The sequence below is a fragment of the Pseudophryne corroboree genome, unplaced genomic scaffold (genome assembly GCF_028390025.1).
Source record: "Pseudophryne corroboree isolate aPseCor3 unplaced genomic scaffold, aPseCor3.hap2 scaffold_982, whole genome shotgun sequence".
NCBI classification, from domain to species: domain Eukaryota; kingdom Metazoa; phylum Chordata; class Amphibia; order Anura; family Myobatrachidae; genus Pseudophryne; species Pseudophryne corroboree.
This window is the reverse complement of record NW_026970562.1, coordinates 31,972-44,995: the sequence shown is the minus strand read 5'-3', so window position 1 is coordinate 44,995 and position 13,024 is coordinate 31,972. Positions and strand designations below refer to the sequence as shown.

At 38.4% G+C, this 13,024-nt stretch overlaps 2 non-coding genes across 2 annotated transcripts; both read right to left on the bottom strand.

Annotated features, from left to right (window-relative positions):
* Positions 1 to 3,231: 3,231 nt before the first annotated feature.
* LOC135048716 (U1 spliceosomal RNA) lies at positions 3,232 to 3,395 on the bottom strand. The gene has a single exon (XR_010240526.1). It is a non-coding gene; the product is annotated as a U1 spliceosomal RNA (small nuclear RNA).
* A 151-nt stretch (positions 3,396 to 3,546) lies between these two features.
* LOC135048843 (U1 spliceosomal RNA) lies at positions 3,547 to 3,710 on the bottom strand. Its single transcript, XR_010240637.1, has one exon. It is a non-coding gene; the product is annotated as a U1 spliceosomal RNA (small nuclear RNA).
* Positions 3,711 to 13,024: the final 9,314 nt, after the last annotated feature.

The following is a 13,024-nucleotide window of genomic DNA, read 5'->3' as shown; positions in this document are numbered from 1 at the left end:
TTTGTCAGTATGTACTTTTGCAAAGTGTCTCTGTGGTGCAATCGGTTAGTGTGTTTGGTTATTAACCAAAGGGTTGGTGGTTCAATCCCACCCACGGATGTTATTGACCTTGTCATCAGATTTTGGTGATCTTTAAGTAGACAAGTCAAAATTTCAAACCCCCTCTTATGGTGTAGGGTACCTGGCCTACTCTGATGTAATCAGAGTTAGATTTGATTAAGTGATTTTATCAAAAAACAGCTAGGAAGCACAATTTAGCAGTGGTTTGCAGAGAAAATGAAATATGCTGGCAGAAAAATCCAATTGAGTGATTAAACAGCTCTTCATTTTCTGGCTTTATTTTTATGCTAACTAATTTATTCTCTGAAAAGTGTCCACAAAGCCAAGTATCGGATTAACATCTTTGTAGGGATGGTTTTTCACCTATTACTAAATTAAACTTGCTTCATTGGAAAGGCAGCAAGATGCATCCTCATTTCAATATCTACTGAAATAATACAGGTTGACACCAGGAAACATTAACGCCACTGCATCCTTGCTGCTTTCTCATGTGGAAGTCTGTTTAATGTGAAAAAAAGGTGATATCTAATTAGCACACAGGTAAGGAATTAAGAAAATCTTTATTTAAGGGTAAGATGTTTCTCACAAAATCGTTGCCCCAATGCATCATTGAAATTCAAGCTGGAAAGATGATTTTAATATATCACTTGTACATTTTGTATTGCTCTTCTGGTGACAATGTAGTTTGTTTTTGTCAATTACCATTTTAATAATCGGGTAAAGAAAATTAAGTGGATTTTTGAAAGAAAACAATACTGTCTATATACTATTAAAACAAATTAAAAAGGTAAAAGTTATTGTACTTTAAGTAAAATAAAAAGAGCAAAAATATCAATCCCAGTTTTGGATTACTTTAATTAACAAAAAAAAAATGCATATAGCAGAGGATAATTTCAATCTGCCTACCTCTGGGTTATGGACCCAGCATGCTTCCATTACAGTACTCTGCTGCACATGTAAGTGCAAGAGATCCTGAAGCACTCACTCATCATGGGAAAGTACCAATGTGTTTCTTCATTGGTTGATGGAAGAAACATCTTACAAAAACTCTCCAGATTATTGACTATTTAAAGTTTTTCTAGGAAACGTTCTAGATGAATGCTTATTAGCCTTTGTCAGTATGTACTTTCACAAAGTGTCGCTGTAGCGCAATCAGTTAGTGTGTACGGCTATTAACCAAAAAGTTGGTGGTTCAATCCCACCCAGGGACGTAATTGACCTTGTGATCAGATTTTGGTGATATTTAAGTAGACAAGTCAAAATTTCAAACCCTCTCTTATGGTGTAGGGTACCTGGCCTACTCTGATGTAATCAGTTAGATTTGATTAAGTGATTTTATAAAAAAAACAGCTAGGAAGCACAATTTAGCAGTGGGTTGCAGAGAAAAAGAAATATGCTGGCAGAAAAATCCAATTGAGTGATTAAACAGCTCTTCATTTTCTGGCTTTATTTTTATGCTAACAAATTTGTTCTCTGAAAAGAGTCCACAAAGCCAAGTATCTGATTAACACCTTTGTAGGGATGGTTTTTCACCTATTACTAAATTAAACATGCTTCATTGGAAAGGCAGCAAGATGCATCCTCATTTCAATATCTACTGAAATAATACAGGTTGACACCAGGAAACATTAACGCCACTGCATCCTTGCTGCTTTCTCATGTGGAAGTCTGTTTAATGTGAAAACAAGGTGATATCTAATTAGCACACAGGTAAGGAATTAAGAAAATCTTTATTTAAGGGTGAAGAGGTTTCTCACAAAATCGTTGCCCCAATGCATCATTGAAATTCAAGCTGGAAAGATGATTTTAATATATCACTTGTACATTTTGTATTGCTCTTCTGGTGACAATGTAGTTTGTTTTTGTCAATTACCATTTGAATAATAGGGTAAAGAAAATTAAGTGGATTTTTGAAAGAAAACAATACTGTCAATATACTATTAAAACAAATTAAAATAATAAAAGTTATTGTACTTTAAGTAAAAATAAAAGAGCAAAAATATCAATCCCAGTTTTGGATTACTTTAATTAACAAAAAAAAAATGCATATAGCAGAGGATAGTTTCAATCTGCCTACCTCTGGGTTATGGGCCCAGCATGCTTCCATTGCAGTACTCTGCTGCACATGTAAGTGCAAGAGATCCTGAAGCACTCACTCATCATGGGAAAGTACCAATGTGTTTCTTCATTGGTTGATGGAAGAAACATCTTACAAAAACTCTCCAGATTATTGACTTTTTAAAGTTTTTCTAGGAAACGTTCTAGATGAATGCTTATTAGCCTTTGTCAGTATATGCTTTTGCAATGTGTCTCTGTGGCGCAATCAGTTAGCGTGTTCGGTTATTAACCAAAAGGTTGGTGGTTCAATCCTACCCAGGGACGTAATTTACCTTGTTATCAGATTTTGGTGATCTTTAAGTAGACAAGTCAAAATTTCAAACCCCCTCTTATGGTGTAGGGTACCTGGCCTTCTCTGATGTAATCAGAGTTAGATTTGATTAAGTGATTTTATAAAAGAACAGCTAGGAAGCACAACTTAGCAGTGGGTTGCAGAGAAAAAGAAATACGCTTGCAGAAAAATCCAATTGAGTGATTAAACAGCTCTTCATTTTCTGGCTTTATTTTTATGCTAACAAATTTGTTCTCTGAAAAGTGTCCACAAAGCCAAGTATCTGATTAACACCTTTGTAGGGATGGTTTTTCACCTATTACTAAATTAAACTTGCTTCATTGGAAAGGCAGCAAGTGATGTCATCCAAGCAGTGGGTCAAAGTTGGCTTCATCCCTCGTCTGCTCATGAAAAGAGAAAAGGGATATGCAGGGCATGGCGGCCTTTTGCGACGCTTGGATGACCCCTAGTTCGCAATAAACAACCCCACCCTCCTTCGGTGTGGGGCTCATGTTGGCCATGCCCCAGCCCCTAAAGCATTCAAGCTGATTTCTTGCAGCAGCTGGGTACTGTAACAGCTCCAGAGCTGCTCTGTAAGGCAAGTAAAAGGGTGTGGGCCCTGCAGCACTACCTGTAGTTTGCATTGTGCATTGGAAGGCACAAAGTAAGCAGACGGGAGGAGAAGTCAGGATAGTGCACAAGGTTATAGAAGGGATGGGCTCAAGAAAAGAGAAGTGGAAACAGACAGCATACTAGGCTGGAGAGAGACCTGAGACAAAGAGATCTGAATTATACGAGAGCCGTCCAGGGGAAACACAAATTATGCAGTCAAGTTTCCCACATTTGGGGAAATCGCAAGGGGCAGCACACCCAGAGTGCAATGGGTGAGCCTTGCCCTGGGAGAAGCACCTTCATGATCATAGTATCTCACCTGGCAGGTTAGTAGGAGTTGGGCTAGAGCTGGGGAGGGTCGCTGCTCGGGCACTACCTTTCAAGTGAAGGAGATCCAACTGAGGCAGCACAAGGGAACTCTCAAAAGAAGAACAAGGCTAGAGGAAGATCTGATATAAAGAAATCTGACTTTTACCAGAGCTGACCAGAGGAAAGCACAAACACAGTCCACCACTACCACAAATAATGCAGTCGAGTTTCCCACATTTGGGGAAATCACAGGGGTCAGCATACCCAGAATGCAATGAATGAACCTCACCCTGGGAGAACAATCTTCATGACAATAGTATCTCCTATGCAAAATAAGTATGATTTGGGATAGATGATACTGGATGTGTACACAACCGCCCACACACCAACCTTGTGTGGACAGAAGTATACACTCTCCGGCGCCAGTACCCGCTGGATCAAGGAGATTTTAGACAATGGCGGAGACTGCTGCTCCTGATACAGGGATAATTGCAATCCCTATATTGAACAAAAAAACACAAAAACTACCCACACAGGTGTGACCCTCTGTAGGAAATCAGTAGCGCTGTCCCCACCATTTATCGGAGATAATCAATAAATAATTAAAAAATGGCTAATTACTATTAAATTTTAAAACATATAAATCATATTTTATTAACATATATTGCTGCAGCAAAATTGACATACATAAAAATGCATATTGTGTATAGTGGATGCCTTTAATGTAAATGCTCCACATACACAAATGTATATACTTAATTACGTTTATTCTCTGAGGCTTGGATTTTAATAAGCTGACTTCAAAATGTCCACATAGATTAATGATAGACCAATGAGCTCGGCATTTACGGACACTGCTTGCATGAGTATGTCCTTAATTAATTAATGTCCCGAAAAAGATGTGTGCACACATATATCACTTTGAATGGATAGTTACCATGGGCGATAAGTTTTTCATTCACCTCTTTAGAACAGTCTGTTTAGGACCGTCCCAATTGGAAAGACTCCCTCTGCTGGTGCTTGTCCATTTACTGCAGAATATCTGGAGACAATATCCACGGGAATCCGTCCACAGTGCTCCGGCTCCCTCTGCTGGTGGCTAACCGCAATTGCAGGTGGACTGGCTGTTTTGTCGTAGCCAGAAGCTGGTGATCGTGTAAAACAAGCAGGAGGTGATAGTCACTGCCAGTAGGTCCTTCGAAAACGCGTTTCTCCGCCTTCCCAGTGCGTTCAGCGGCTTCCTCAGTTCGAATGACCATCATCCCAATGAACACTTTATATAGCCCCACTTATTTGAAATTCCCGCGGCCATTCGCGCATGCGCACTCAAACGTGCGTTCCAAGCCTCAGTCTCATTACAAACTTTAAATAGACTCCAGCGGCCATTTTAGCTGGTTAAAACACACGATCCAAGCCTCATTATCACACCCGGAAGTTGCATCCATCGTTCTTATTAACAATATCAGAATCAAGCCTCGTTTTAAAACATAATTATCTACAACTTCATATTCAATTATACTGAACTCTAATGCAATTTGCTCAACAAGATTACGTCACTTAGTTTAATCATAATTAATTTATCATGATTACAAGTAATCCATGTCTTATTTGACAACATCAGTACAAATATGACCGTATTTAAGAACAATATTAATACTAGTCAACACATCCTATTTTATTAGCACAGGTGATAAATATATTAAATATACTGCTCAACAGTATCATTACTCGGAAATAAAAGGGGACTAATTTTGATTATAATTTGTACTTTATAATTTATAATTTAGATCCCCACACGCCATCTTGTGGTTCAAATACATAATTACACCCCTTCGTATTGTTATACATAATCCTGTTATCTCCATCTCCTTAATCCAGCATCATAAGGAACCATATCCTATCCCACCCCCCCATATATTATATGTCAAGAATGATATTTATAAAAATCAAATATTTATATTATAAATATTAAACATTTGAACTTAGATTTTATTTAACTCAACCGTATCATTCAGACCCTGCGGGATCAAGGTTTTTAGGCTAAAGATCCAGAAAGCCTCTTTCTTACATAACCTTTTATACCTATCACCTCCTCTACTGGTTACCGCCACTTGTTCAATTGCCATGATTTGTAGATTATCACTTTTCCCTCCATTGCATTCCAAAATATGGCGGTATAGGTAGGTGTTTCCTACTTTTTTATCTATCTGTCTTTTATGCTCCATGAACCTAACGTGAAGTGCCCGAGTGGTGCGCCCCACGTACTGTGCTCCACAACCACACTGTAAGACGTAGATAACATACATGGATCTACAATTCAGAAAACTTTTTATATTGAATTTCTCTCCCGATACAGATGAGACAAATTGTGTGGTTTTCTTTTTTGTGTGTTTGCATGTTGTACAGTTTAGTCTACCACACTTATGGAACCCTAATGGCGGTTTGGGTATCCATGTATCTATTTGTCCCCCTTGGGCATCTGGAGCCATGGATTTTTCCCCAGGTCTCCTAAAAAAACTTGGAGCTAGTGCGGACTTCAGACTATCTGACTTACGAAATATTACCTGTTCACTAAGGACTACATTGGAGTTCAACATCTCATCCAACTTGAGAATAGAAAAGTTCTTCTTAATTATCCTCTTGATCTTGTATGCACTAGTATTATACTTAGTTACAAACATTGTTGTCCTATCCGTCATTTTGTTATTTTTCTTTCTAGTATTTTTGCTGGTGGTATCCAATAAATGGTCTCTTTCCATATTTTCCACCTCCTTCCAAGCCTGGTCAAGAACAGATATTGGATACCCCTGCGTAAGAAACGCCCCATAGAGAGATTCCATTTGTTCTCTTGCTCCTTCTTTGGTGGAACAATTCCTTTTTATCCGAAGGAACTGGCCCTTCGGTATATTATCCTTCCATCGTTGTAAATGACTACTTTTGTAATGTAAATATCGGTTTTGATCTACCTCCTTAACAAAAGTATTTGTTATAATGATGTCATTTTCGATCTTAAGTGCTATATCCAAAAAAGTGACCTGTGTGGGGTGGCAGTACCCCGTAAACTTCAAACCATAATTATTGCAATTCAAACTGGCAACAAATTCTTCTGCTGATTCAGTGCTCCCCTCCCAAATGAAAAATAAATCATCAATGAAACGGCCATAAAGAACCAGGCTCGCCCCGAGATCACTGGTCCACACATGTTGTTCCTCGAACCGCCCCATAAACAGGTTGGCGAAACTCGGAGCGAACCTGGTTCCCATGGCCGTCCCCCTAGTCTGTAAATAATATCGTTTATCAAAAATAAAATAATTATGTTCGAGTATAAATCTAATACTCTCCAAAATCAACCACCGCAATTCTTCCCCTATATTAGGGTCTCTTAACAGATAAAATGCCACTGCCTCAATCCCCAACTGGTGCTCAATGTTAGAATATAATGATTCTACATCACATGTGATAAAACAATAAGTTGACTGCCATTTAATATTTTTAATTAAATTTAAAAAATGTGTAGTGTCCTTAATGTGTGATTTTAATTTGACAACATAACCCTGTAAAAAACTGTCTATAAAAAAAGATAAATTGCTGGTCAATGAATCTACCCCCGCAATAATGGGTCTTCCCGGGGGGTTAATTAAAGTTTTATGTACTTTTGGAAGACAATAATACGTGGGAATTACCGGATTATCAGAAAACAAAAAACATTGAGTTTCTCTGGATATAGCACCTAAATCCACTGCCCTATTTAGCAAGATTTTTAATTCCTTTTGAAACTGTGCGGTGGGATTGTGGGTCAGTCTTGAATACAGGTGGACGTTGTTTAATTGTCTATTGGCCTCCGCCAAGTACATCACTGTATCCATTACCACAATCCCACCGCCTTTATCAGCTTGTTTAATAGTCAAGGAGGGATCCCCCCTCAAGATTTTAAGTGCTGATCGTTCCTTAGTACTCAAATTATCCTTTAACGATTGTTTCTCTGATTTTTGGCACATCTCCCTAAATTGTTCTAATGTTGACTTATAGAAGCTCTCAATATAGGGCCCTCTATAAGTCAGCGGGTAAAACTCAGACTTATTTTTAAATCTGTTTGTCCCATTACCATCAAATATTTTAGTATAGTCCTCCTTATTCGACTCATTCGTTGATTCATCTGCCAAGGATTCTAATATATCAACCATTAATTGGTCATCCTGATCCAATATAATGGGATTACCTTCAATACCTTTTTTCTTCATATTTTTCATCGCGAAATATCGCTTTCTACTTAGCGTTCTGATATATCTATTAAGATCAACGAATAGATCGAATAAGTTGGGTTTTTGGGCGGGAGCAAAGTTTAAGCCCTTTTCAAGCAATCTCAGTTGATCTGGACCCAACTTTTTTGAGGACAAATTAAAAACCCCTTTTCCCTTCACTTTAATTTCATGTTTTTTACTTGACCTACTCTTTCTTCCTCTCTTTCCTCTGGCTCTTGTTCTCTTTGCCTTTTTCCGGACCACCCTGTTCCTTCGTACTTTCTTTGTGGACGGTTTTGGAATCTGTGGCTGTCCTCCAAAAAATTATTTGTGCCACCATGGGTGTTCGACTGTTGCCTATTCTTCCCTCCCATATCTACCCAATCATCCCTTCCAGAGTCTCTTCTACTCCACTTGGAATATGGGGCTGGGGATTTGACACTATTTTGTTGGAATAAATTATCATGCCTATTCCTATAGGTATTTGGTTCCCAATTCCCCTCATCCTGATTCCTAAAACTCCTGGAATCTCTCCGATCAATTGGGGTTCTTGGTCCCCTGTAATGACCTAATCTATGTTCAAGATTTTGTCTGGGTCCTAATTCCCTTTTAGAGGGTTTTTGGTCATAGATGTTGTCCCTCCTTCTATTGTAAGTGTGAACCTCTCCCTTTTGATAGTCTAATTTATCCCGATTTAGTTTGTTGTTTTTTCTGAAGACTAAGGTTTTTTCAAAATCCTCCACCTTACGATTTACTCTCAGATCTCTTTCATTGAATCCTTTGTCTTCAGAAAAAGATTTCAACAAATCCTGGGTCTTTTCAATTTCCTTCTGTATCACACTAACTTTGTCTTCCCTAAATCTGACAAGCAATTTCATAAGGTTTATGGAACAATTATCTAGTAATTTATTCCATTCCTCTGAAAACTGCTTGTCCTCTTTAAACGTAGAGGTCTTTAAAATCCTCAATCCCCTGGGTATCAAACCTTGATCTAAATATTTCTGTAAGGACACCTGGTCCCACCAGTGCCTTGTTTCCTCTATACATAGATTTTCTAGTCTATTGAATAAACCATGCATATCCTCCAAATTCTCATCCCTCTCCATAATTTGTATATCTTCCCCCCCTCTTAAATACACATTGCGTCTTTCCAATCGTTCAGCTATGCACTTAAGCGCTGCCAGATCAATGGTTCCCCAAGTTACCTGCTGCCCGAGATGCAATTACCTAAGACAATCAAATCAAAGAATAAATGATACTGGATGTGTACACAACCGCCCACACACCAACCTTGTGTGGACAGAAGTATACACTCTCCGGCGCCAGTACCCGCTGGATCAAGGAGATTTTAGACAATGGCGGAGACTGCTGCTCCTGATACAGGGATAATTGCAATCCCTATATTGAACAAAAAAACACAAAAACTACCCACACAGGTGTGACCCTCTGTAGGAAATCAGTAGCGCTGTCCCCACCATTTATCGGAGATAATCAATAAATAATTAAAAAATGGCTAATTACTATTAAATTTTAAAACATATAAATCATATTTTATTAACATATATTGCTGCAGCAAAATTGACATACATAAAAATGCATATTGTGTATAGTGGATGCCTTTAATGTAAATGCTCCACATACACAAATGTATATACTTAATTACGTTTATTCTCTGAGGCTTGGATTTTAATAAGCTGACTTCAAAATGTCCACATAGATTAATGATAGACCAATGAGCTCGGCATTTACGGACACTGCTTGCATGAGTATGTCCTTAATTAATTAATGTCCCGAAAAAGATGTGTGCACACATATATCACTTTGAATGGATAGTTACCATGGGCGATAAGTTTTTCATTCACCTCTTTAGAACAGTCTGTTTAGGACCGTCCCAATTGGAAAGACTCCCTCTGCTGGTGCTTGTCCATTTACTGCAGAATATCTGGAGACAATATCCACGGGAATCCGTCCACAGTGCTCCGGCTCCCTCTGCTGGTGGCTAACCGCAATTGCAGGTGGACTGGCTGTTTTGTCGTAGCCAGAAGCCGGTGATCGTGTAAAACAAGCAGGAGGTGATAGTCACTGCCAGTAGGTCCTTCGAAAACGCGTTTCTCCGCCTTCCCAGTGCGTTCAGCGGCTTCCTCAGTTCGAATGACCATCATCCCAATGAACACTTTATATAGCCCCACTTATTTGAAATTCCCGCGGCCATTCGCGCATGCGCACTCAAACGTGCGTTCCAAGCCTCAGTCTCATTACAAACTTTAAATAGACTCCAGCGGCCATTTTAGCTGGTTAAAACACACGATCCAAGCCTCATTATCACACCCGGAAGTTGCATCCATCGTTCTTATTAACAATATCAGAATCAAGCCTCGTTTTAAAACATAATTATCTACAACTTCATATTCAATTATACTGAACTCTAATGCAATTTGCTCAACAAGATTACGTCACTTAGTTTAATCATAATTAATTTATCATGATTACAAGTAATCCATGTCTTATTTGACAACATCAGTACAAATATGACCGTATTTAAGAACAATATTAATACTAGTCAACACATCCTATTTTATTAGCACAGGTGATAAATATATTAAATATACTGCTCAACAGTATCATTACTCGGAAATAAAAGGGGACTAATTTTGATTATAATTTGTACTTTATAATTTATAATTTAGATCCCCACACGCCATCTTGTGGTTCAAATACATAATTACACCCCTTCGTATTGTTATACATAATCCTGTTATCTCCATCTCCTTAATCCAGCATCATAAGGAACCATATCCTATCCCACCCCCCCATATATTATATGTCAAGAATGATATTTATAAAAATCAAATATTTATATTATAAATATTAAACATTTGAACTTAGATTTTATTTAACTCAACCGTATCATTCAGACCCTGCGGGATCAAGGTTTTTAGGCTAAAGATCCAGAAAGCCTCTTTCTTACATAACCTTTTATACCTATCACCTCCTCTACTGGTTACCGCCACTTGTTCAATTGCCATGATTTGTAGATTATCACTTTTCCCTCCATTGCATTCCAAAATATGGCGGTATAGGTAGGTGTTTCCTACTTTTTTATCTATCTGTCTTTTATGCTCCATGAACCTAACGTGAAGTGCCCGAGTGGTGCGCCCCACGTACTGTGCTCCACAACCACACTGTAAGACGTAGATAACATACATGGATCTACAATTCAGAAAACTTTTTATATTGAATTTCTCTCCCGATACAGATGAGACAAATTGTGTGGTTTTCTTTTTTGTGTGTTTGCATGTTGTACAGTTTAGTCTACCACACTTATGGAACCCTAATGGCGGTTTGGGTATCCATGTATCTATTTGTCCCCCTTGGGCATCTGGAGCCATGGATTTTTCCCCAGGTCTCCTAAAAAAACTTGGAGCTAGTGCGGACTTCAGACTATCTGACTTCCGAAATATTACCTGTTCACTAAGGACTACATTGGAGTTCAACATCTCATCCAACTTGAGAATAGAAAAGTTCTTCTTAATTATCCTCTTGATCTTGTATGCACTAGTATTATACTTAGTTACAAACATTGTTGTCCTATCCGTCATTTTGTTATTTTTCTTTCTAGTATTTTTGCTGGTGGTATCCAATAAATGGTCTCTTTCCACATTTTCCACCTCCTTCCAAGCCTGGTCAAGAACAGATATTGGATACCCCTGCGTAAGAAACGCCCCATAGAGAGATTCCATTTGTTCTCTTGCTCCTTCTTTGGTGGAACAATTCCTTTTTATCCGAAGGAACTGGCCCTTCGGTATATTATCCTTCCATCGTTGTAAATGACTACTTTTGTAATGTAAATATCGGTTTTGATCTACCTCCTTAACAAAAGTATTTGTTATAATGATGTCATTTTCGATCTTAATGTAATTATGTATTTGAACCACAAGATGGCGTGTGGGGATCTAAATTATAAATTATAAAGTACAAATTATAATCAAAATTAGTCCCCTTTTATTTCCGAGTAATGATACTGTTGAGCAGTATATTTAATATATTTATCACCTGTGCTAATAAAATAGGATGTGTTGACTAGTATTAATATTGTTCTTAAATACGGTCATATTTGTACTGATGTTGTCAAATAAGACATGGATTACTTGTAATCATGATAAATTAATTATGATTAAACTAAGTGACGTAATCTTGTTGAGCAAATTGCATTAGAGTTCAGTATAATTGAATATGAAGTTGTAGATAATTATGTTTTAAAACGAGGCTTGATTCTGATATTGTTAATAAGAACGATGGATGCAACTTCCGGGTGTGATAATGAGGCTTGGATCGTGTGTTTTAACCAGCTAAAATGGCCGCTGGAGTCTATTTAAAGTTTGTAATGAGACTGAGGCTTGGAACGCACGTTTGAGTGCGCATGCGCGAATGGCCGCGGGAATTTCAAATAAGTGGGGCTATATAAAGTGTTCATTGGGATGATGGTCATTCGAACTGAGGAAGCCGCTGAACGCACTGGGAAGGCGGAGAAACGCGTTTTCGAAGGACCTACTGGCAGTGACTATCACCTCCTGCTTGTTTTACACGATCACCGGCTTCTGGCTACGACAAAACAGCCAGTCCACCTGCAATTGCGGTTAGCCACCAGCAGAGGGAGCCGGAGCACTGTGGACGGATTCCCGTGGATATTGTCTCCAGATATTCTGCAGTAAATGGACAAGCACCAGCAGAGGGAGTCTTTCCAATTGGGACGGTCCTAAACAGACTGTTCTAAAGAGGTGAATGAAAAACTTATCGCCCATGGTAACTATCCATTCAAAGTGATATATGTGTGCACACATCTTTTTCGGGACATTAATTAATTAAGGACATACTCATGCAAGCAGTGTCCGTAAATGCCGAGCTCATTGGTCTATCATTAATCTATGTGGACATTTTGAAGTCAGCTTATTAAAATCCAAGCCTCAGAGAATAAACGTAATTAAGTATATACATTTGTGTATGTGGAGCATTTACATTAAAGGCATCCACTATACACAATATGCATTTTTATGTATGTCAATTTTGCTGCAGCAATATATGTTAATAAAATATGATTTATATGTTTTAAAATTTAATAGTAATTAGCCATTTTTTAATTATTTATTGATTATCTCCGATAAATGGTGGGGACAGCGCTACTGATTTCCTACAGAGGGTCACACCTGTGTGGGTAGTTTTTGTGTTTTTTTGATTTGGGATAGGGCTGGGGAGGGCCGCTGCTCAGGCACATCTCTGTCAAGTAAAGGAGATTCAACTGAGGCAGCACAAGGGAACTCTCATCTGGGGACAACAACTGCAGGGAGAACACATATTTTCAGATGAACATGGGGTGGCAGAAGGCTGCCTAATACTGAAGCACCCCCAAACAACA